This window comes from Vicugna pacos, chromosome 24 (genome assembly GCF_048564905.1).
Source record: "Vicugna pacos chromosome 24, VicPac4, whole genome shotgun sequence".
Classification (NCBI taxonomy): domain Eukaryota; kingdom Metazoa; phylum Chordata; class Mammalia; order Artiodactyla; family Camelidae; genus Vicugna; species Vicugna pacos.
The window spans coordinates 7,196,907-7,222,512 of NC_133010.1; the positions used below are offsets into that span (position 1 = coordinate 7,196,907).

At 38.8% G+C, this 25,606-nt stretch overlaps 1 non-coding gene across 1 annotated transcript; it reads right to left on the bottom strand.

Annotated features, from left to right (window-relative positions):
- Positions 1 to 646: 646 nt before the first annotated feature.
- Positions 647 to 721, bottom strand: TRNAD-AUC (transfer RNA aspartic acid (anticodon AUC)). The gene has a single exon. It is a non-coding gene; the product is annotated as a tRNA-Asp (tRNA).
- Between the last annotated feature and the right edge of the window lie 24,885 nt (positions 722 to 25,606).

The window sequence follows — 25,606 nt, forward strand, 5'->3', positions numbered from 1 at the left end:
CTTATTTTCCTAAGATTTTTTTTCCTTAAACGAGTGTAATGATTGATGTTACCTGATAGATTGGGGTTGTAAGGCCTGCATTCCAAATCACTATGCCTGCTATTGGGTAAGTTATCAATAAGTTGACAGAAGCGCCTGATTATAGTCAAATACCTTGTATTCCCACAAGTCAATCAGCTCACAGAGTTAATAACACACATTGCTAGTTAGCCGAGCTTCCCTTCAATCAAAACCACCACAGAAACAATAAATCTAGCTTTAGCTACAAAGCATAACATTTGCTAGACATTGTGTTAATGCAAATAATAAACACCTAAATCTGTGTGTGTGTGTGTGTGTGTGTGTGTGTTGTGTGTGTGTTCTGCTTTCTCACTAATCATGAACAATCCTCAAATACTACTTAAGCTGACTATTTGCCCCAAGGCTTGACATTTCCATGGTTCCTGTATGGTTTTATGATACTCTGACCTCTGGAGAGCATCATTAGAAACCTCTTTTTTTTTTTTTTTTTTAAGATAAAGAAACCAATGTCTAGAAAAGTGACCTAGGTAACCTCTTAGAGTCTAAGTCTTTAATGTTTTTCTTTTTTTTTTTTGGGGGGGGGTGATTAGGTTTATTTTATTTATGAATTTATTATTTATTTTAATGGAGGTACTGGGGATTGACCCCAGGACCTTGTGCATGATAAGCACACATTCTACCACTGAGCTATACTGTCCCCCCTACTAAGTCTTTTAAAATACAGCTGGTTTGAGACCTTTTGGGGTCCTGAACACTCTATTTTGGAGGTCTCACTACTCATCATACCAAACATCCACATCAGACACCACATTTATACGAGTCTGGATGTAGCTCATTAGTGGAAGTTATGCTATGTTTTATAGCTGTCATGAAATATTTATAATTCTAATTTCTGCACTTTCAAGAATTTAAAGTATATATATATTTTTAGTTCTCAAGCATCATTTTTATAGGCCCTTAGAAACATTGTAGGTTTTAGACACTATACCTATGTTGGGGGAGAATAGGTTCTTGCCTCACGCAGGAAAGAATTCAAGAGCAAGGCATGGTAAAGTGAAAGCAAGTTTGTTTAGAGGGCTCCACACACCACGGACAGAGTGGGGTCTGTCTCATTAAGAACAGAAAACGGCTTAGGAGACACACACTCCATAGGCAGAATGCGGGCCATCTCAGAAAGGTGAGAGGGAGAGAAGCCGAGAGGTGTGGGGTGTGTAAAGTAAAAGTAGATACACACTTGCAGACAGAGTGCGGGCCATCTCAGAAGGTGCAGCAGAGGGACCACAAGGTGTGGGGTTGTTAGGTTTTATGGACTCGGCAATTTCGCATGCCACTGAGTAGGAGGATTATGCCAACTACTTCGGGGAAGGGGTGAGGATTTCCAGGAAATGCCCCCCACGCACTTTTTGACCTTTTATGGGCAGCCCAGGAACTGTCATGGCGCCTGTGGGTGCACCATGAGGCTCAAGGTCAACTGGAAGTCAAACCTCCCGCCATCTTGGTTCTAACCAGTTTGTCCTGTCCTCAATGGCTGTGTCACTCCTTCAGTGGCTGTGCCTTGCCCTCTCCCCTCCCACTTCACCTAGAGAACTTGCAGGATGAGAGACCTTGTTTCAGATGCATGTTCACACTTTCCTCAATGTAGAATCCATGCCACCCCAGAGATCCTTCTCTCTGTCCTGTTGTCTCTCAGCCAGTGTGCCAGGCAAAATCCATCTATTTTTTAGGGACAAACTTGAGCCCCATTCATAAAAATATTCTCACTGATTCCTCCCTCTCTATACTTCATATCTGAGGACTTGCAAGTGAATTTTAATCCCATATCCCATTTTTCCACGGTTGTTTTCTTGTTTCCTGCATTAGCCTGTCAATGAAGTTTTCCTTTTTTCCTTTCTTCCTGCAGAGATCGACACTTGCTCCAGGGTACCGTGGATAGAATGTTAGGAAACTCTTCTGGTGTGTTCTGGGGGTGCGATCGGTGCAGTGGAAGTCCACAGAAAGCACAGCGCCATGCTAGTCACCAGTGCCCCCGGAGTGTCCTCCTCCTCTCCACACAACCCAGGGGACAAGCGATCAGAGAAATTCTGCATACAGCTTTATGGCTTGCTTGCTCTTCAGACAATTTTCTTTCCCCTAATCTAGGGGGTGTGGGTGTTAGGACATCCCCTTTCATTGAACATTACACAGTTGAGTAAAAGGAGATTATGGAAAATTTGAGGAATACACTTGTTTTACTGGCATTGTAACAGCTGTACTCATAAATACTCAGCCTCTTTCCCTCGGCTTCCAGTGGTCCAAGGTTGGCCTGGAGATGTTTTGCTAACATGCAGACTTGAGAGCACGCACCTGCCCACGGCCTCACACTCCCTCTGCAGCCTTTTAGGAGGGCTGGTGACAATGCCACTCCTGGGCACACAGCCCTTGTTTTACTCTTCCTAGAGCATGCTGTTTTGACCTCTGCCAAACTACTAGAAAGCGAACGGCTTAGGTTTATCCCGAAGCCAGCTGTCTCTGTGGGTTACACAGTGTGCCATTCTGAGATTCCCCCAGGAACTGGAATGAAATTGGGTGATATTTCCAGAGAATGATTCCTGACTTTCAGACTTTCAGCCTTTGTATGTCTCTCAGCTTCACACTTTCTCATACCACACACCCACGCACACATACACGCACGCGCACACGCACACACACACACACACACACACACAATAAGAGAGCCTCTCTTCAGTACCAGGTCTGGAGGACCAGGGGTGCTGCTGTGAAGGCTGCTTGTTTACAGAGACAAAACATGTGCGAGGATTAAACCTGAATGTTGGATAATAAAACAAACAAACAAACAAACAAACAAAGACAGCCCTGAATTCCATATATCTCTCATATCACTCTCAGTCTTTTAAAGTCATGTATGCCATGTCATGCAAAGTTTGAAAGCTACTTCCCATCATAGCACATCATACCTCCACGCTGGGAATATGATGGGATGGTTCTGAGTGTTGATGGGGCTGGAAGAAGGAGAGGTGGGCAGGGTAATCATAAAAAAATAAGTAAATAAAAGGAGAGGTCATCTCCAATTTATAGACAAGAAAGAAAATTCAAGCATGGTTACTGACTTGTCTCAGCTCTAAATGAAATAAAATGGATATCTAGATTTCCAACCACATCTCCTGCATCTGTTTCAGTGCTACATCCAGTGCCTGTCATTTTGTCTTCGGTAACGGTGTGAAGTTGCCAAAGACAAAGCCTTGTGCTCCCAGGCTGCCTTGATTTTGCTGTCCTCTCCTCCCTTCCACAGGGACCCTTTTCCCAGGTGACCCTGCCTCTCAGGATCGCTCGCTATGAAAGCCAGGGATAAACTCGTCAGGCACAAGGGCAAGGAAATGACAAACTAGCATGCTTCTGCTCCCAAGAGTCCAACCACACGGCTCTTAAGTAGTTTCTTTAAAATGCCGAAAGGCTTACAGCCTTTGCAAATACCCTTTGTTCCCCCAGGGCACGTTCCTCCTGTGTTTCCCCTGCGTGTTGACTGCTCTGCTTTGGGGGCTCAGCTCAAATTGCATTCCCTCAAATGGGCTAGCCTTCACCCCACATCCAAGTTAGACATGGTAGTTACTACTCCCCACACAGCACACCGGGGAATTTTGTTCTTAGTTCCCGGGACTCTTCAGCATTGTGTGTTCGGTTACTTGTTTTCTGAATGTCTGGTCCTGCTCGCATGTCCCACCAGGACAATAGAAACCACCCCTGGTTTTTGTTGTTGCTACATCTTACCTGGCTAGTATAATGCCAGGTAAACTGTAGGATTTCAGTGATTTTTGAATAAATGAGTTAGTGAATCAATAAAGGAGCTCTTGTCCTTCATCACTGGCTGAAGCCCCTTTCTCTGTTTTCCATTCGCACTTGCTCGCTAGGTGCTGCCTTTTAAGAGAGGACTTCTTTTTAATCTCAGCAAATTAAATGATGAGTCTGGCCCAAGGCTTGGTGTAAAAGATCTAAATCACTTCTATGAGATAAACATGGCTCTAAATGACAGCCAGAACTCCAGATGGCCATGGTGTCATGGACTTCAGGATGAGGGGAAGAACATACATGTTGGGTGGCTCATGAGAGACTACGAAGGAGGTGGCAGAAGACGGACATCTCCACCACACCCCCTCTTCCTTGCAGGAAATGTTTCCTCTACAAGCTTAATTGTGTGATTCCAGTAGGACTTCAATCCCGTGCCCCTGGGCTTACTTCTGCTCTGTGATTCACGAACTATCACTCATAGTGTCCTCCTCAGTTATCAGGTTGGATTTTTTTCAGTGTCCTTTTTATACATATTTTCCCAGTTTAGAGCTGGAAGATCAGAGGCCTTATCTTGAGGGTCAAGGAGTTGAAAGGAGGTGAAGCCTGAGCTATCTGCAGTCCTGGACCCCATTGCCTAAGAAATGCTTTCTTATAATAGGAGATAAACTAGGTAGAGATAAGATGGGTGAGTGGGAGGATCAGAGAGAGTGAGAGAATGAACACGAGAGAGACGGGGTGTGATGGTATCATCTGAGCTGGTGAGCCCAGCGAGCCAGAGCCTAATTCAGGCTCAGGCCGTCTGGTTATGGATGTCAGTAAATGTCCTTTGTTGTCTGTTTACCTTTGTTGAAGCTAGTTTCAGCAGTGCTTCTATTCCTTGCAACTGAGTAATAAAGTTGTCGAGGTATTTGTCAATTGGATAATTAGATGACTGATTTATAGGCAGGATAAAAGTAATAAAGTAAGTAATACAGAAAAAAACAATGGAGTGTGTTCCGAATAGAAGACCAAGATCACAGTCCCCAAGAGGAAGTTCTTACTTCTCTGATCATCTAACTGCCACCATCATCCTCTGGCTCTGCATCCTCCCCCGGTACCTCACCAGCACTTGGAACAATATCTTGAATGTGGTGAGGAACTTAATGTTTGACGGCTGAATGGATGAATTTTGGAAATAAGCAAAGTAATAGATAACTGTTGGTTTGTAACACTGTTTTCAGGTTCTGGGTTCTGAGAGCTAGGATGCAAGAAATAACCACAACAAAATGCACAAAGGCTTTAGGATCAGACAGATATGCATCCAGGTACTGCCCCCTTGGTTCACTAGACTTACTCACTTGAACAGTTCCATTTGCCTCTTCTCTAAAGTGAGCACAGTGAAATCCAGACTCAAAGGGTTGAGTCTAGTGTGGGTTTTATGAGATAATTTAATGAGATGAAATGCTTCTAGAAATGCCTGGCTCATAATAAGTATCAAAGAAAAGTCAGGTGACGTCCTAGAATTCTTGAGGGGCAGTCTTCCCAATCCACTTGGCCAGGCAGGTGTCCTCCTTGTCAGATCTCGGGTAGATGGTTACCATGCCTCTGCTAAACTATAGTCAGTGCTGCAAGGGATTACTCTATATGACACTATAGTGGTGGCTACATGTCATTATGCATTTGTCAAAACCCATAGAAAGTACAACATTAAGAGTGAACCCTAATGTAAACTATGGACTTTGGTTGATAATAATGTGCCCATGTCGGCTCATCGATTGTACCAAATACACCACACTGGTGAGGGATGCTGAGGGTAGGGGAGTATGGATGTGTGGGTGGGGAGGGCTATGTGTGAACTCTCTGTATTTTCTGCTCAATTCTGCTGTGAACCAAATCTGAAGCTGGTCTAAAAGAATAAAGTCTACTAAAAAAAACTAATAAAATTTTAAAAAGAATAAATATATATATATATATATATTCAGTGCTGGGTAGACCCCTGCTTCCTGTTCCATGTTTGGACAGCTAGAGGCGCCTTGTCTTATGTACATTAGAATGGCTTTTGGTCCTTTTAACTTTTACCCATTGTTTCTAAGTAAGCTGTACAGACACATGGCTATCAGTCAGGATGTCTACTATAGGAGCTTCATTTTGAGAGCGACAGGGTGAGTTATGAATTTTAGTACAATCAGTCTTTCTCTTGGATGTTGTTAAATCGGTGAAGGAATGAACAATTTTGAGAATAGTTCTTGGGTTAATTTTTTTCCCTTAAATTCAAAAGATGAAAAATATGTGTAAGGATTTGACTGTAATTTGGATGCAGGGTATAAATCTTTGAATTATGTTTTTGTCATAAGTCAGAAGGAAAAAAATGCCATCTATATTTTCATTTATTTTCATCAATCCTCTGAAAATTAGCATGTTTTTCCAAGGTTTTATTTTCTAATTTGGATTTATAGGCTGAGATTTAGAAAATTTTCTGAAAATAAGCTTCAAAGTCCTTACAGAGACCTACAACGTCCTATGTGATCGGTCCCCTCCGTTCCCTCTCTGACCTCCCTTGTTCACCCCGCTCCAGTCCCCCGTCCCCTTGCTGCTTCTCAGCTTTCCAACCTTTAAATATGCCGCCTGTAATCTTTTCCCTTTCTTTCTGCCCATCTTTTTCCCTTTTGTGATCCATTGAATGGTTCAACTCTATGACCTACATAGATCCCTTAGTATGTTTATTGTTAACAGCCATTTCCCTTTGCTTGAATATCAGCTCTTCAGGGGTGGAACTCTACCTTTTTTGCTCTCTGGTTTAACCCAAGAAGGGCTCAATGAGTGAACGAATGAATGAACGCATACATGCAGGAAAGGAGGGGGGAGAAAGAGGCCGTCAGCTCTCCTCCCCAGGGGCAGTTCATTCCCCTCTGTTGAGGGATGGTCTCCACCCACTCAGCGAGGCCACAGAACCATGACGAATAGAGAGCAGAATGAGACACTTCAGAAGATGTGGCAGAGGCTTGAGCAGGGGGGAGATTCAGACTCAGACCTGGCAGGCAGGAGGTCAGGAGCCGTCAGCAGGAAGGAATGCCTGGTTTTCCCCATGGAAGTGTCAACCATGCCTCCACTCCCAAACCCAGTCACTCAGAGAACCACTGACCACGAGAATCAACTTGAGAACCTAGCTTGCTGCCTCTGAACCAGCACGCTGAGACCAGATCTTTGTCCGGATTGGTACCATTTGAGATATCCCAGGAAACTAACTAGATGATATTGGTTGGATATACTATGGATTCCATGCTTTGCCTACAAGCCAAACCAGCCTTCCCGTTCTGTGACATCAGCCAGTCTCTGCAGACAGCCAGGCCAGTTTCTCTTGGCTGTTTCTTCAGCATTATCACTGCGCTCTGTAAACTAAAAATAAAATAAAATAAAATAAAATAAAATAAAATAAAATAAAATAAAATAAAATAAAATAAAATAAAGCAAAACAAAACAAAATAAAATAAAAATAGCTGAACCCTGTAAGAGTACTGTACCTTGCGTTCAGTACTCAGTGACACGTAGGCGTGCACCTGCTTCAGTCAGATCAGTTGACCTGCGTTGGCCAAAAACTATTGTAGAAGAATCTCTATCACTCTTTTCAGTTTTACCCTCAACTAACTTCCAAGCCTCAAACCATTTACTTTAAAAAAAAAATCGCTGGGTACTTTCAAAAGAATAAAAATGCAGGAGGGGAAGATACCACTTGCCATTTCTCATGCCTAATTACCCAGAAATCTCTAGTAACGTCCCGCGTCCTTGCTGCAGGAGCGATGTGCGGTTTCAGGCTCCCCGGTTAGGAGGCTGGCTGTGCGGGGAACATGCCCTTGTGCGCTGCTGCTGCTTTTCCTCCGGTTGTCTCTCTCCTTCTTTTTAAATTCCATTTTCTCTTTTATGTATTATGCCTTTTTCCCACTTGGTCTTCATTTTTTCCCAAAATACTCGCGCACACGTGCGTGTGTATGGGCATGTCTGGAACCTGTGGAGCCGAGCAATTTAATAGAATTTCAAACTTGCCTTTGGAGATAGGGGCAGTTTTCCTGGGCAAAGAGGAAGCAATACAGCCTTAATGAAGTGGAGAGAGAGCACCAGTGAGGAATAAGATGGCTCAGATTACAAGTTTTATTTTATATATACATATATATGTATTTTATTTTATATATACATATATATGTATTTTATTTTATATATACATATATATGTGTTTTATTTTATATATATGTGTTTTATTTTATATATGTGTGTGTTTTATTTTATATATACATATATATGTGTTTTATTTTATATATACATATATATGTATTTTATTTTATATATACATATATATGTGTTTTATTTTATATATATATGTGTTTTATTTTATATATATGTGTGTTTTATTTTATATATACATATATATGTGTTTTATTTTATATATACATATATATGTATTTTATTTTATATATACATATATATGTGTTTTATTTTATATATACGTATATATCCAGAATCTGCCCCCAAAATGTTTCCATAAATACCACATAACCCCATCACTCACCAAACAAAAGCAGAACAGAACGAAGTTTCCCAAAATGACAGGCAAAGTGACTGCAATGTGTCTCAGGTTGGAGTTTCGCTTTATTCATAGGAAGCATTAATGCGGACCTTCAACAGAGGTAAATGGGCTGATGTTAACCACTTTTGACCATCCTCTCTATAGGGTTTCAAATAATTGAATAGCTGTTTAACAAAACTGGTATTTTGATGCAATAACAAAGGTGAGATCATTCTGGAGAGGAGAAAGAGGAGAGAGGCAAGGATCTATGAGAAGTTACAAAGGCCTTCCTAAAACTGTGAGATGCAGTGTTTAGAACTATTCTGATGGATATTTGACCCCAACACAGAGCAGACATTGAGTGAATATGTGTTGATTAAATGGAAGGAAGAGGGAGGAAGGAGGGAGGGAGGGAAGGAACAAAGGAAGGAAAGGGAAAAGAAAGAGAGAGAAACGGAGGGAAAGACCCTGTTTTCATTTCCTCTGAGCTGTTTCAATGTGCAGTAAAGTACTGTGTTGCTTCTGGAGGAAAAAAAAAAAACCTGTAAGAGTAGTTTTTCAGAAGAGAACCCTGAAATTCCAGACTGCTGTGACTGTCCAGATTCCTTTATCATGTCCCCCAAACATCAACATCTGATCCACTAGTTAAAATTAAGCCCCCAGGCTGGAGACTAAGCAGGGGGTCATAGGAGAAGTGCATTGTGTTACAGAAGGATCTGGAGTAAGATCTGGACACATATTTTTTTCCCAGTGGAGAACCCCACGACCTTATGGGCAGGGAACGGTACATGAGAAGAATACTGAATTTGGAGTTCACTGAGTTTGAATTAAAAATCTGTTATTGACATATTTCCACTTCCTTGGCCTCCAATTTCCATGCTTAACCCCCGACCTATTACCCCGTGTTCTCTGAGGACCATCTGGGTGTACTCACCTCAGGGAGTTCTCTGCTATTCTCAAGTCCACTTGCCCTCAGAGGGTGTGCTCTGTTTTGCTCTCATGCATACGATGGACAGGGAAGGTTGTGGTCGTCCACCTGTGCCAGCGACTCGGGGGTGGGGCAAACCAACGACTCCTTACTAGAGTCCGTTTTGATCTCAAGTCCAAAAAATCCTCTCCAAACTCACTTCATGGTCTACACTACAATTTATTATTAAGTCCTTGGGTAAACTACTAAACTTGTTATTTTTTTCTACAAAATAAAAAGATATTTTTAAGCTATAAAAGATTGTTGTGAAGATAAAAAAATATATAGCAATGGTTATAAAATGCCTAATTCAGTGCCTGACACATTATATGTCCTTTATAAGTGGCAGCTGAAACGGGAGCTCCAACCATGACTCTTGTACGAAGTATTCAATAAATAGATGTTAATTCACTTCTGTCAAATATGGTGCCCAAGAATAAATCAGGTAGGAAGGCGAGATTTTGTAAAGTGTCCTTCTAATCTTAATTACTTTTTTATGTAACTTACCCCCCACTAACCCCGCAAACCTGAAGCAATATAGGATAAGCAATGTGTTAATTTAGGCGTTTTTGGTGACATTGATTAATGCAGAAAGATATTTCTCACTAATTACAGATAGAACCCCCTCATTTGAACTCAATAACAGTTTTAATTAAAATTCTTAGTCTCCCAAAGCATGGCTCCCTTAACCTGGTTTAATTATTCTGTAGATCGTGCCTATGACCTTGCATTAATTCACATGGTGCTAAACATGTTTCTCTATTTGTCTGGCTATGTGCTATTACAGAGGAATTTCATATTTTAGCTAAAATCAATATTAACCAAAGATGCCAGCTGATTAATTGGGCTGAGAGATGTATCACACAGGCACTTAAAATGCAAATAAATGGTGGGCTTTAATGATGAATATTTAATAATAATGTGGAAGATTTCAGCTTGTTCATAATTTTCATTAAATGTGAATGTGTTCACTATATGCGGGTTAAATACTTCAGTATCGGAAGGCAGTCTTCTTTGAAGGATTTTGCAACCTGTGTTATTTCAAGATGGCACACAAATCAAATATCAGTTCTGTATCAAAATTTAAAATGAGCACACCACATTTTAAACTTTTAAATGAGTGTAAACATATCTACTCTGCAGATACATAAATATATATACAAGAAGGTTTCACAGAGGATTATTTGTGATAAAGAAACCTGAAAATTACCTGAATGTCTATCCGTGGTATGCATATTTATAACAGGCAAACATATATGGACATTCATGAAACCTTGCTCATGGTACGCTGGGCAGCATTGCAGATGGGTTACAGAGCTGAGAAGAGGAACAGTGCGTGTTATAAGGATGCAATCTGCTTACTCACGGATGCAGGACTTAAGAAAAGTGAAGCAATAGCGCAGGAAAGGAGCAGACACAGCCTGCCTTGGTGAGTTTGCTGCTTGCTCTGGGTTTCTGCTTGCTTTCCCTATGAGGGGAGCCATTCTGATGATGGTGGAGGAGCTGAGTTCTTGTTGTGCTATTGATTTTGTATCTCCTCGTTTCTGTCCCCATTCCAGAACTCAGACGAATAATCTATACCTTCTGCTTAGGTAATGTCTACAATATTGGGCTCTACTGATCTTGATCTGAGATCAACACCAGCAAGACCACTTCCCTGTCAAAGAAACAAAAATAGGATGGTGCCCAGATGTCCTTACTCTCTGGTGTCCCAGAAGGCCTGAATCTCCTAAAATGATTTTAAAAGTAAAAATAAGAATAAAAAGAGAAAGGCATAATCAAATGATAGAAAGTAGTCATTGCAAAAGGAATAGAAGCAAATACATAAAAACACTAGGAAAGTGCTAATTTCATACTAAGCTATGTTTTCTTTCTTCCGTTTTTTGGTATATTCCAAGTGTGTTTTTTTAATTATGCATGTATATCTTATTAACAGACTCTGGTATTAGTTAAAGTTAACACACTCGACCAAAATCAGTAGAGTCCTTAACAAGTTTTCCTGCAATAGAGTCAAAAATATTAAAACCACTGATTCCTGTGAAAAAAGTAAAAAAAAAAAAGAACAAAAGAATGAATATATCATTCACCTAATTTATATAATAGTGACCTAATTGTTTTAAAGATAAGCCAGCTTAGCTTAAATTGAGCAAAGAGGCTGGGCATTACCCATATCTCTCTTTCAATTTCACAAGCTCTTCTGCCACAGCTATGCATACATCTGGGTGCACCCACAGTAAAGGGAAAAACTACATACACACACACACACACACACACACTATAATATACGGTAAATCTGTATTAACATAAAAATCGATTGATGGCGAATTAAAAAACAGCCTCTTTCTAACTGTGAAACTGCATTTGTACGTTTCAGGCTTTCTCTTATTTTTAAGACAAAATCCTTTCACTGTGAAGATATGATTTAATTACCTAGAACCTATCAGAACATCTATTAAGGAAACGTTCTCAAAAACAATGCAATGAATGCTTTCAAATCTCATCTGCCCCCTAACTAGCATAGCACATTTTAGGAAAAAGTAAATGGGAAGTGGTTTAAAAGAGTGGGTTCAAAATTGTAGAATAGATAAACAAGATTACACTGTATAGCACAGGGAAATATACACAAGATCTTATGGTAATTCACAGAGAAAAAAATGTAACAATGAATATATATATGTTCATGTGTAACTGAAAAATTGTGCTCTACATTGGAATTTGACACAACACTGTAAAATGATTACAAATCAATAAAATAAATAAATAAATAAATAAATAAATAAATAAATAAATAAATAAATAAATAAATAAAATAGTGGGCAATTTCATGGCACACTTGCCCCGCTCACTGTCCATGCTATACACTTATTTTGAAATCTGGAGTTCGTACATGAGATATATTAGAAGAAAAAACATTCCATTAGCATTGCTTTGAAATTTGTAGTTAAACTAAACAATGTAGGACTAATATATTAAATAATAAAATTATAAGTAATATTATTATAAGGTAATACAATTATCTGTAAATGACAAATTTAGCTTTATTATTCTATGTACAGACAGAAAACAAGATGACACTTAGAAAAAAACTGTAATTACTTGGAATACGAGCAGGTGGTTCTTGGTTATCATAAAAAAGAAAATTACAAAGCTTTGAATCTGTTTTGCATTGCCACGTTCTTCCATGCTTTGTTTTTAGCTTAGTCTGGCTCCAAGCATGTCGCACATCCTATCACAAATTCATTGTTGAAGAATGTAGTATCTTTATACAGAACTCTAGTCTTTCTTATAATCATTTTTTTTTCCTAAGTCTTTTGACACCATCTTTTAATAATCTCTCTTGGACTTCCAGGTCAGTATTTTTCACAATTATCAGTGAGCAGGATGAAAAATACTAAGCTCTGGAAAAAAAATTCTAATGGAGTATTTTCCCATTTCTGCTTTTCAGGCACCTTATCAATGCTCTGAGTTTTTCCCCCAAATAACTAATCTTGATTATTTATAAATTCATTTGTTTCCCTATGATGTAATCCACTTGGTTTTGGGACTTTGGAATTATTTAAAGCAATCATCTATGACGCCCTTTCAAAGTTTCTGAGCTTTCAATTTCCTCTTCATTAAGCCTATCTTATCCTTTTAAATGTGAGAATCCTTCTTTCTGTTGCCAATAATGGATGCAAAACAGAGAGTTTTTTTGGTTCTTGCTTCTCTGTGTAAAAATCTTACTGTGTCAAAGAATCCAAAGGTTATAAAAATTTATAGTCATGTGTTAAAAATATCCATGTTTTTGGATGCTCCTGGAGAATGTCATTCTAAGTGAAGTAAGCCAGAAAGAGGAAGAAAAATACCATATGAGATCATTCATATGTGGAATCTAAAAAACAAAAACAAAAACAAACAAACAAAGCATAAATACAAAACAGAAACAGACTTATAGACTTAGAATACAAACTTGTGGTTGCCAAGGGGGAAGAGGGTGGGAAGGGATAGATGGGGTTTCAAAATGTAGAATAGATAAACAAGATTATACTGTATAGCACAGGGAAATACACACAAGATCTTATGGTAGCTCCCAGAGAAAAAAAATGTGACAATGAATATATACATGTTCATGTACAACTGAAAAATTGTGCTCTACACTGGAATTTGACACAACATTGTAAAATGATTATAAATCAATAAAAATGTTAAAAAAAAAATCCATGTTTTACTCCAAAGCTTGTGATTTAATTATTCTGGCATTAGATTCAGGAATCTCTATTATCAACTACAATGTATTCACAGACTTGTGACTTGGAACCAACGTAAGAACCAGGATAACTCAGATATTGCAGGGCATTATTGAAAACCTTTATGGAACAAGTGTAGTAACAAGGTAGCTCAGAGGACAGTTCACTGAAACAGGACCTGGTAGACTGTTATACTCATCCTTTTCCTGCTGAAAACAAATCATATCACCTAGCGAGCCTGGGAGTCTTCATTCCTAAAATTCTAGAATTGACGTAAATCAGTGTAGTGGACACTGTAGTTTGCCTGACACAATCCTACTCCCAATTTCCTTCTCCTTTGCTTATGTTTACCAGAGAGGGTTTAATATTTGCTTTCCTGGCCTCCTCTTAATTTAGCAGTGGCTCCATGTCACTGCGTTGACCAACAGGACCTCAGAGAACCTCTATTGGAGAGATTCTTGGGGAAATGTTAGCTTTCCCAGGAAAAGGAAGCAGACTCCATTGCTTTCTCTTTCTCCTCTTTTCCTACCTTGAATGAGGACCCCACCTGTGGATTGCGGTCACCATACTGAGATGAGTCAAAGCATGAGGCAAAAGGTCTCTAGTTTAGGTAGGAGAGTGGAAAAGTCGCATGTACCTAGAGCCCTGATTAAATTTCTGTATTATGGGACCAATGTCAGTGGCCGGCTACTTCCAGACTCCTTGGATAAGAAAAGTAAATGCTTCCAGGATAGAGTTTTTGTCAGTTGCCTATTCTGTTTCTTGCAACCGGAAGTGTTCTTCAATCACTGTTTCTCAAACTGGACTGTTTATAGGGTAATTGTTCGAAATACAGTGCTCTGGGTCTGTGCTTAAGAGATTCCAGTATAGTGGTTTGGGATGAGAACCAACATCTGTGCTTTTAGCAAATATTCTAGGTGATCCCTAGGTCAGTGTTTCTCAAACTTTTACATGATGAAATATATTTGGTAACTGAAACATTGTCAACTATCTAGAAATTTGGCTCTCTTCTTCACTTAATGTTTGTCAACGAAGCCCTAAGATTTCCAGTAAAAATACAGAGCTAACCACTGGAATTTGACACAACATTGTAAAATGACTATAACTCAATTAACAAATGTTTTGAAAAAATACAGAGCTAAGAATTTTTTCACAGGTGCTTCTCACTTCCTTCCCCACTCTGATGTCTGGGTCCTTGCCATCTTGACTCACTCTCTCCCACCACCATCCATCACCCTTCCCATTTATTCCCTTGCAGTCTTGCCTCTTGCGTGCTGGAATTCTCACTTTCCCTGGAATATTCACCACTCATGTGTCACTTTCTCACTCTACAATTCCCCTTCAATCCTTCTGTTCCTCTTTATTCTGTGATTGACTCTCCCCGAGAAGCCATTTGCGATCCCCTATGATGAAGAATTCCCTATAAAAATAAATTATATTGTGCTGTGTTTGGGAGATAAACTTGAGGGGGTAAACAGCTGTACACAGCAGCTCTGCACAAACAAGTTTCAAGCAAAATCCAACCAGCTGCTCAGCATGAACCCTCTGAGAGCTGAGATCAGCTGTTTTACTATCCAACCGTTGCTCGACAGAAAGCCAGGCTTGCTGGGAGAGAAATGAAAGAAGAGCATCACCAGGTGATCGAAGCCAGGATAACAGGTGAGATGGGTACCGTTCAAAGAAGAAGGCTACAATGATCATCCTTCTTTACTGACATTGGCATATTTCATCAGGAGCAAACCAAGATGACTTTAGGAACATGTTGTTTAAAAAAGGACATTGATGTCAGCATTGCTGAGAACTTTTGATGCATATACGTCTTCTCTTTTACTATAAAACACCAGAGGTTGATGGTAGAAATGAAAATCACCCCCAACCTCTTCAAGACGTTATAGCCATAGACGTTTCTGCTTATATATCTTTAAACTCAACTTGGAGTTTCCTGAGGTTTCACCTTCTTCCTGTAAGTTTTTTTTTTAAGATGACAATTAATCTGTATTTGATGAAAAAGGTCATAAATATCAAAGATTGATTTGGAACTTAATGGTTTTCTAGTCCCACCTTTTCAATGCTCTTTTCAGCACTTTTCTTGCTCAAATCCCCTCCACTCTGTACTCAGTGACCTCGAGCGAAAGAAAACTCCTGCTTCTAAAAGCAGTCATCTGATGGAGAATCTTTGACAGATTTCCTTGTGTGGAGCTAAAATTAGCCTTTTCAAAAGGCCCACCAGGTTTCTTGTGGTCAGACAGAACAAGGGGACCTTTGTCAATTGTTTGAAGCAAACTAATCTCCATGATACACTCAGTCTTCCTTAGTCCAAGCTAAACTTTGCCAGTTCCTTTACCTGAATATCCTGTCATGAATTCAGTTCCTTCCGGCATCCATCCTTTGGACACGTTCCAGCTTATCTCTCTTAAACTTTAAGGCTCAGAATTATGTGAAATATGTAAATTGATGCCAGAGAAGTAAAGGAGAGGACATGTTACTCCACCGCATCTCTAACTACGCCTAGATGGGCAAAGCTGAATATTGGCGCAAACTTCTAGGTGCTAACATTAGACCTGTTAAATTTTACCGCATTATATTCAGCTCGTAAATTCAGGCTTCTGTGGACCCCAGTTCTGTCATACAACATACTTTCTACCCTTCCATATTCAAGCCATCAAAAAAATCGCAGAATCATTGTTCTCTATCAATTTCTGCATTAAACTTCCAAACTTTATTAAACTAAGTCACCATCATAAAAATGCATATCAGAACATCACTTTAACCTCTCCTTGTCTCACCCCATGACCCTGTATCAGGACTTCCCTGGTTACTTTGTAAAGGTATCATTTAACCACCTCTGGCTGGCTTTCACTGGTAAAGAGATACCTACGTGTTGAACACACGTGTTTTTGTTAAGAACACTATTAGAGCATTGCTTGTTATGTTGAACAAGGTCTCCCCACATAAAGTTTGTTCTTTTCAAATGATTCTCTGAATTAAGGACCAAAAAAAAAGGAAAAAAAATTAATCACAAAATGAAAGCTATATATTTCATGAAAGTTCCTCATTTGCATCATTAGTAGAAGGTTCAGAATATGATTTGTAGTAAATACTTATAAACTTTCATTTATGTGAATATTTTGATAGTATTTTCATTTATATAATGCTTTATTATTTTGATTTTACCTTTTATGATATAGTTATATTGGTTGTTCGTTAGATTTTAAACCAAATAAAATGAAGTAGTTAATTGGTATAATTATTAAATAAGAGAGGATTAAGAACAGAAATCACCCCTCTGTTTCCATAATCATTCTTGTAGGTTAATTTTAATCCCTTAGTATTCTTTCGATATCCATAGTCAAGTGGTTACTTATCCCGTATATTTAGCACAATGTAGTCAATTCTTTTAAATGAAATGTTGAAACTCACAATCTTTCCCCATCTCACACTAACTCCACAGATCTCTCCAAGCCAGTTTTCTTCTTAATAACGTCACTAAGCTATACTTGTCAAGATTGCCAGTGGTTCCCGTATGATTAAACCCAGTCGTTACTTCTCAATTTACATCCCACCTAACTTCCTTACAGTATGCAATCTCTTCATTGTTTTAGGCAGCATTCAATGGGGATCCCCTTTGCTTGAGTTGGCTTTCTTTTCCTAGTTTCACCTGCTCCTTAGTGTTAAATCTCAACTCATTATACCTTAAATAGCTCATGAATTTTTTTCATCAAAAAACTAACGAATATTTGATTTTTTGGGGTCTGTCTCTAAATTATATATTTCATGACACTGAGAGCTTGCCTGTGTTTTTACTTGTATATTCTGAGTACTCCAAATAGCCACTGGCAGATAAGGGACACTCAATAAATACATTCTGGATGAAGTAATAAATCAGAGTTCTGACTTTACCAAAAAAGCTTCAAATAAACTTTACACAGAATATATAGCATTTTCATACTGCTTGCTTTTCCTGTATAGCAAAAAAAAAAAAAAAAGTCAAGGATGTCCAATTATCCAGTTATGATGATGAATGTACAGAGTCAAATAAAACAGCTCAGTTAAAAATGATGTTAGAGCTTTCAGCATCAGTATATAGCCTGGTTAATATATTTGAATAATGTTTTACAGCTTTCAAAATTTGTTCCCATGTATCAACTCATTTGAATCTAACATTAACATGGTAAAATAGCCAGAGTAATATTATGATCTTGATTTTTCAGATGAAAAACAAACAAAAACAATGAAACAATAGTTGGAAAAGTTAAATTATTTTCCAAGAATGTCTCATTGTTTGGACCTGCCTTTTGTATATTTGCACTTATTCCAAGAAAATCCAGACATCTCCATCTTAAATTTGATCATGGTGTTAAATTAGCTGTGTGATTTGTGTGAGTCAGCACTATTCACTGAGATTCAGTTGAATTATTTATAAAACTGGTACTAAACAGCCATCCTCATCAATTTTTTTTAAGATTATGAACTCATTTGTCATATAAGAAAATTAATATGAAATATTTTTGACAAATTGAAAAAACTAAAGAATCACATAATTTCAGATAGAAGAAACCTTATCAATCAATATATGAAGTCTCTTATTATTTATAAAAGGGAACTGAGGTCCAGAATTGTTAAATGAGTTTCCGGGGACTCTGAGTCACTCTGGAGAGAAGGTGGGACCAAACTCTGGGAGTGGCCTTTCCCCACCACATCACTTTGCTCTTTATTCAAACAAAAGTCTGACGTCACATTAACATGACAGTCATATTCCTTTTACTTCCAGGATTGATATTATCAATAATATTTTGATACAATGAAAATACACAAGCATTATATGAGAATGGTAGAATTCAGATTGATTATCACAATGTGAGTAGACCGACTTCATAGTCCCTTTCTAGAGCAAGTTCAATATTCCTCAAATTAAGAACTTCTGATCATTTCCGTATAGTTGGAAAAAGCCAACATCAAATAAAATTAAGCTCCTCCCATGCTAAAGAATCAAAATTGTAATAAGATGGCATTACTACACATCATGGAAGGGAGGGGAACAAACACAAAACTAACACATTTCAATTTGAGATGTCGCATATGAGGGGTATATTTTTTCGAGCTGGGTTAAGGCTAAAACCCCAGTAGGCTAACTGGCTAGTCTGAGTTAGATCTGACCTCTTCCGCTTTCCAGACAAGAATCCCTTTCTTGCCTCAATATTCAGCCCAACTCCTAAACCATAAATCCCAAATCTTTATTTTCCATCAGTTTTCTCCCCTCATGACCATGTGGGCTTGCTTGTTCTTAGCTGTTTGCTAAAATATGAAGTAGGAGTCATTCACTATTGCTTAGGAGGATTTTTTATTCTCAACAAAAATGTTAATTTTTATATATGTGCCGACAGAGATGGGCCGTACTTGTGGTTGCTTTAGACAATTGTTACTTTACATTTATTATGATTTTCTTGACATTTGCTGAGAGCTACCAACAGTTTCAGTATTTGCTCCTTGGAATATAGCAAAGAAATGAAATTCAGAGGCTGCTGATCCAATGGAGTGATGCCCTCTGAAACCACAATATTTGAGTCAACTGTATAATTTCCACAGAACTGGAAATGTCTCACAAATGTGTGAGGCAGGTGATTATCCAACAGATGGAGAGCACAAGGAGGTGGAGGATGGTGGGGTCACATCTAAGATTGTCCTCAGAAAGCTTGGTATGGAAGTGGTTAAGATGAGCAAAGAATAAAGGGAGATTTGGGAAAGAATAGAACTCTGTTCTGTTCTACTTCTGAGTTGATTCCTTAGTGTCTTTTTAGACAATTCTCCTGATTACACAAATGATGAAGGCCTATTGGACCAGACTTGGCGACAGGTCTTGAGTATGGGAGGCACATTGGTTCCCCATGAACTTAGAAGCTATATTTGAGCCCTCTCTGCCTCAGATCCCAAAAAGTTGACAGGGAAAACTGAAAAGACTCAATAAAGGTGAAGCTTGTAACAAAGCAATACATGAGCAAAGCAAAGTGTTTTCTCATCAGAAAGAGAAGGAGGTGAATGTCAGATATCTCAGAACAAGTGAGTGGTAGTGGCATCTTAGGGGGGTGGGAATGGAGAGAATTGACGGCCCCAAAGACTATGGGTGCTCAGAAGAGGTCAGAATCACCACGTGGGCAACCATGGGGGAGCAGGTTAATGTAGGAAGATTTTTTTTTTGACCAGGAGGCAAAAAATGAAAGGTTATCTTAAGATAAGAAAGGAAGGATGGCAGTAGTAGAGAAAATGGATATGTCTGGTCAGGTTGGAGGACTGCACCCAATCCCATCATGTGAGCACTGCTGTCAGAGAGTCAGAGGTTCATATACCACTAAAGTGACGTCAGTGCCACGGCAGCCCAGGGGGACAGCAGAACCGGGGCAGTGAGCTATCCTGCCCTGCCCAGCCCGTTCCGTCTCCTGCTTTGGGGGCTCTGAGAAGTTGTTATAAAGAGGAAAATGTTCAGCCCCAGCCTTTGCCGGTTAAGATATTGATTCCGGTTACTGTGGGGTCAATTACTAAGGAGGATTTATCTATGACCCATAGACACACTCTTTTCCAGACACGTAAATTTGCTTTCCCAAAGTTAGCTTAGAATAGGCTATTTCACAACTGCTTTCTTGTATTTCATTGCGGGAAAAATAAATAGCAGATTATGATGCAATTTTAAATTCCAAGAAAATCAACTTAATCATACAATTTTGTCATCTGTTCGCCTTACTCATGTGTCAAAACACTTTCTAAGAATGGCCATCTTCAAGGAGAGGCCCGGATGGCTTCTGGGAAATGGATGCATTTGAAGGGCTCCTGACAACTGAGTCATGTATAATGTTGGGAAAGGATGGAAGCCTGTTCCTTTGGGAAATGTGCCTGGAGGAAAATACCTTTATTGGCTTCCTTTTTCTCTTGAGCAGAAAGCTCGGAAACTCTTTCATACTCCCTTAGTCAAATAAAATAAAGACAGGTACTTTTTCTATGACTAGGTTTTGACTAATAGACAGTAAGGCAAGTGTACCCTTGCGTGGAGCACTGCTTAATTTTCTTTGCACTTCAGCTAGAGGGGACCCATAGCTCAGGGCCAGCATGGATGTAGTTGCAATAAAAGTAGGAGCTATGAGCCATTTGTTCTTCTCTTCTGGAAATTTAACTATAAAGGTAACTGTGGGAATATGCTCAAATTTCATAAAAAGAAGTAAGGCTTAAATATTAAGGAATCTTGGACAAATGAGGAATTGTCTTTGCTTCTCACAAGTGTACACTTCCCACCTGCTAGAACACTTACTGACATAATATTATATTACAGATGTCACGTAAATCTTGTAATGTGAACTAATTGCACACATAACTTTGTTTAGGAGTCAAAGTCCTGCCCAACACACACAAACACACACACGCACGTGCACACACACACACACTCGACAAATTGAAGTCTTTCAAGAAGAGGGTATGTCTTCCAGCTCTTTGGATGCTTTCATTCACTTATGCATTTATTTATTTAAACAGATAATTTTGAATGCCTCTGATATGTTATAACTATAAGCACTGTAACTAGGTCCTTAGTACACAAAATAAATTGATATCAGCCCGCGGAGAGATTGCAGTTTGTGGAGAAAATAAACAAGGAAATAAGCAAAGGATAGATAAGGGCTCCAATGAGGAAGCCGTGGGATCCTATACAAGTGCCCAGCAGAGATACCGAGCTTGGTTCTAGGCACTCAGAGAAGACTTCCTGAGAGAGACGATATGGGAAACTGAAGTCTGAACAGAAGTTATTCAAGTGGAGATTTGAGGGAGAAATATTCCAGAAAGATGTAACATCATGGGTGAGGGCTGCTCGACAAGGGGCAGTATGGTCTACGACAGGGTCTTAGAGAAAGGCGTTGTGGTTGGAGTGTAGACATCAGGTGGGGAAAAGAGGAGGGACAGATGGATCAGAGGGGAAATTTAGGGGAAGTGCAATCTCGGTTTTACAATCTTTGTAAGAGAGGATAAGGAACCTTGACTTTATCTTAGACCATGTGGCATCTGACTCTACCACTTTCTTACAATTCGTGAGAACTCGGATACGTTATTTAACCATTTATGTCTACTTCCTCAACTCCAAAATGGATCAGATAATCTAAATGACACATTTTTTTCACATGACTGTGTCAGGATTTGCTCTCAGTGCCTCTGCCCTCAAATGCACCAAGGCTCTGTATAGCATACTACAGTTCTTTGACTTATGAGTAAATTAAATTATACATTTTTTTCAATATCCTTAATATATAAAATGTGGATACACTTGTATCTTTACCTTTGTCCAAAAAATGATGATTAAAACCTTTACTTTAGGGAGGAAAGTCTTAGGGGAAATATAACTTTTTCAAATATGTGAAATCCTGTCGTTTTAAGATATAATGAGATTTTACTGCCCCAGAAGGCATAAGCAGGTTATATAGCTCAAATTTACAAGTAAGAAGATTTCAACTCAACTGAAGTTTTGAATAATTTGTAATATTCTCAAGTGCAGTAAGGTACTTCAAAGATAATGAACTTCCCATGATGGGAAGTGTCTAAATGGGGGCTCTATGACCATCTGTACAATATATAATAGGGAGATGGGAATTTGGAATAGATGACCCTTATGGTAGACAGATAGTGACATTACTTCCTTGATTATGTTTTTCTCAGGGTGATCAAAAGACCACATTATTGTCTCTATTTCCTGTGACCACCACCTAAAAACACATTCAGATCACAAATGACTGAACAAAGGTACCCAAATGTATTAATCAGCTTCTACCTTAAGAAAGTGAATTAATAGACTCATCACATGATGGGTCATTTTCAAACAGAAAGTCCCTGTGACATTAGAACTACATTGCAACATGATACTAAATGGTACCAAACCCAGGCAAAGTTAGAAGACGACAGAGAAACCACACATAAGCAGAAAAAAAATGATGTTTTTCACTTCAGAGGTAAGCAGAGAATGGCACAGTCATGCAATTCCAAGCAGCCCCATGAGAGACTGGGAGAAACTTTATTTCCTGATATCATGAATTTTTATCATATTCAATTCATTTTTAAGACCTGGCCGATTATAGAAGAAAGCTTAATTTAGAAGTTGGTGCAGAGTGAATTGAAAACTAAAGAGGCAGAAGTCATAATACTCATATAGTGTTTATTCCTTTCACATCTGCTATTCCTTACCCTTAAGCCTGAAAAAATAAAGGACGGGGAGGAAGGAAGGGAAAAGAGAGAAAGAAAAGGACATATAGGCGTAATCCGTTGCATTGGGAAGAGATGGAGAATATTCTATTTGCAGGAGGTATTTGGAGCACAGGAAGGTCCTTTAGAGGTAGACGGGAGACTTTCCAAGATTTGCTCTTCTTGGATTGGTTTAGCCACTGCTTTTGTCTTCTCCTTTGAGCTCAGTTTTGCCATGGGCATTGACAGTCAGACCATAGTCCTGTCATCTCATGCCCATGAGGACTCCCTTCCCGCCCTGTTAGCATTTTACTCTCCAACACTGACAGACGGTTCTTGTTTATTTCTACAGATTGTTCCGTCTGGTGTGCAAAGCACATATTATAATAAACTAATAACAACAAAACCTATTGTTTAAGCAATTTTTTTTCCTGTGATTGGGGGCATAGGAAGTGGTCTGCAAATATCAAAATGAAGATCTTTTTCTTGCTCGCATACTCCTATACTTGCTTTTTATAGTTTCATTGCTTATGTGGTTCACCTATATTTAATTTCCCACTTTTGTATGTCAATGAGCTTAAATTCTAAGTCCTCTAAATATATATATTGAAATGAAAATTGAAAGTTTCATTCCTTAGAAAAAAACTTGCCCTAATTGAAAAGTCTAAACATTCAGAAATTTAACCTAGAAACTTTTGGCATTGAAAAAGTAAGTTGATGTTTAACAATGCCTGAATAATCATAACAACATCTTACACTTACATAGTGCTTTAAATTTTAAACAGTAAATTCTTAGAAACCACTGTCTCATTATTGACAAGCATAATTAGAGGCTACTTTCATAAGTAAAGTCCTATGATTTTGGTCGATAGACAATCATAGAGGATTAAGACTCAAGTAGTTCAAGTTCATTATTAGAGTTGGGGAAGCTGAGATATCAAAAATGTCACCATATACACTATAAGTGAAATGTTGACATGGTGGAAGTACTTCAACAAAATAAAGACGCAAAGATTTTCACTTTAGTCCACATTACATTTTGATTAAATCACAATGAGTGGATATTGTTTTAATGATTTGAATTCCTGGATAAGACTGGTTCATTTGCTGGGGGTACTTTTTAGAGGCAATGGCTGTGAAAAGCCTGGACCTGCTTCCGAAACCGTCCAATATCCCTGGTCCTGCCATTACTTGCCTGGGCTCTGAGTCACTGTCCATGGTGCTGCCATGGTAGCCTCCTTCCTCCACACCCCCATTTTTTTTTTTTAAAGTACATTCAGTTTACAATGTGTTAATTTCTGATGTACAGCACAATGTTTCAGCCATACATGAATATACATATATTCATTTTCATATTCTTTTTCACCATGAGCCACTACAAGATATTGAATATAGTAGTAGAGTCAGTATATAATGTGTTAATTTCTGGTATACAGCATAATACTTCAGTTATATAGGAACATACGTATATTCATCTTCATGTCTTTTTTCACCATAGTCACTACAAGATATTGAATATAGTTCCCTGTGCTATGCAGTATAACCTTGTTTTGGTAGCCTCCTTCCTTTGATTCTACACAAGTATAATGTTTGCTAACCTCTCCTGTCTCCCTTGGTGAATATTGTAGGAAATGAGACGTTCTGCCATGACTTAATATTACAAGGTCTATAAAGCATGCAAAGTGATGGAGAGGGTATAGGCAGGGAAAACTGCACTGCTCCCAACATTATCACTCATTTTGTTGGGCTCAAATGAGACCCGCCTTACTTTCAAAATACAAAGTCTATCTCTGTTCAATGGTTTAAAAGCAGGAACGGCTTGAAGTTGATCTTTAATGATGCTAAGAACTGTCTGGAAGAAGTGTCTTTCCTTGGGACTGGAAAGTGACCACACTGCAATGTGAGGAACTCTAGGCAGACACACAGAGCAAGATCGTCACATGTATCTTCTTTCTCCTTCTTCTTCACCAATCCTCTGGATTGTTCAATAATCCCTTTTAGGTTGGGTTTGAAGTTTTGTGACTAGTGTCAATATGTCCCAGACTATTTAGTTTTTTTGTACCACTTTAAAGCCTCTGCAAAGAGAGAAGAGAAATAAGCTGGAGACAGGGTTAGAGAGCTATGTAGCCCTAGGGAAGGACAAAAGCTTGAGACAGGGGTGTAAGCAAGGGATAACAACAAACGTGTTTCCCAGCACCGTGAAAAATCAAAGGGCGAGTCAATAGAAGGATGGTAGAGAGAAACACGAGTCAAGAATCAGTCAAGAAGAAGAAGCACTGGGTTTACATTAATATTATTCATGTAATAGATCTTAGCATCTTTGATGGGTCAGCTGTTAGGAAAGTTTATTGATTATTCCCCTTTTGCATCCCTGTGCTTGAGTGCTAATCTGATTTATACCTACTGTCTTGTATTTCAGGAGTACACTGGGTTCCCAGAAGATTGTTCCCAATGAGAAAAGCAAATACAGTATAATATACAATACTTACATTGCAGGTAAACTCATGTTGCCTTCCTTCAGTGTTCTAATTTAAACCACAAGAAAGTATTTCAGAGCATCATCTTCTAGCCAAGGACAGTTTTGCCCTAATTTCTAGAGTTACGGTATGGGAGAGTCATGCAGGCTGGAAACGGATATTGACAACCTGCCTGAATGATTACCGTAAATCCGAAAGAGCAACTAATCTTCAATTTCTCAACCCTCCGAATGCTAAGTGACTGAGTATTATCTCATACAAAAAGGAAGAATTCAAGAGAATAAACTTGGTTAGTTAGCAGCCGAATAGAGAGCACTTGGGGGGGGGCTTAAAAATATACATTAATTTGGTGAAAATTCCCTTTTAGTGGCATAAGCAAACTGGGTAT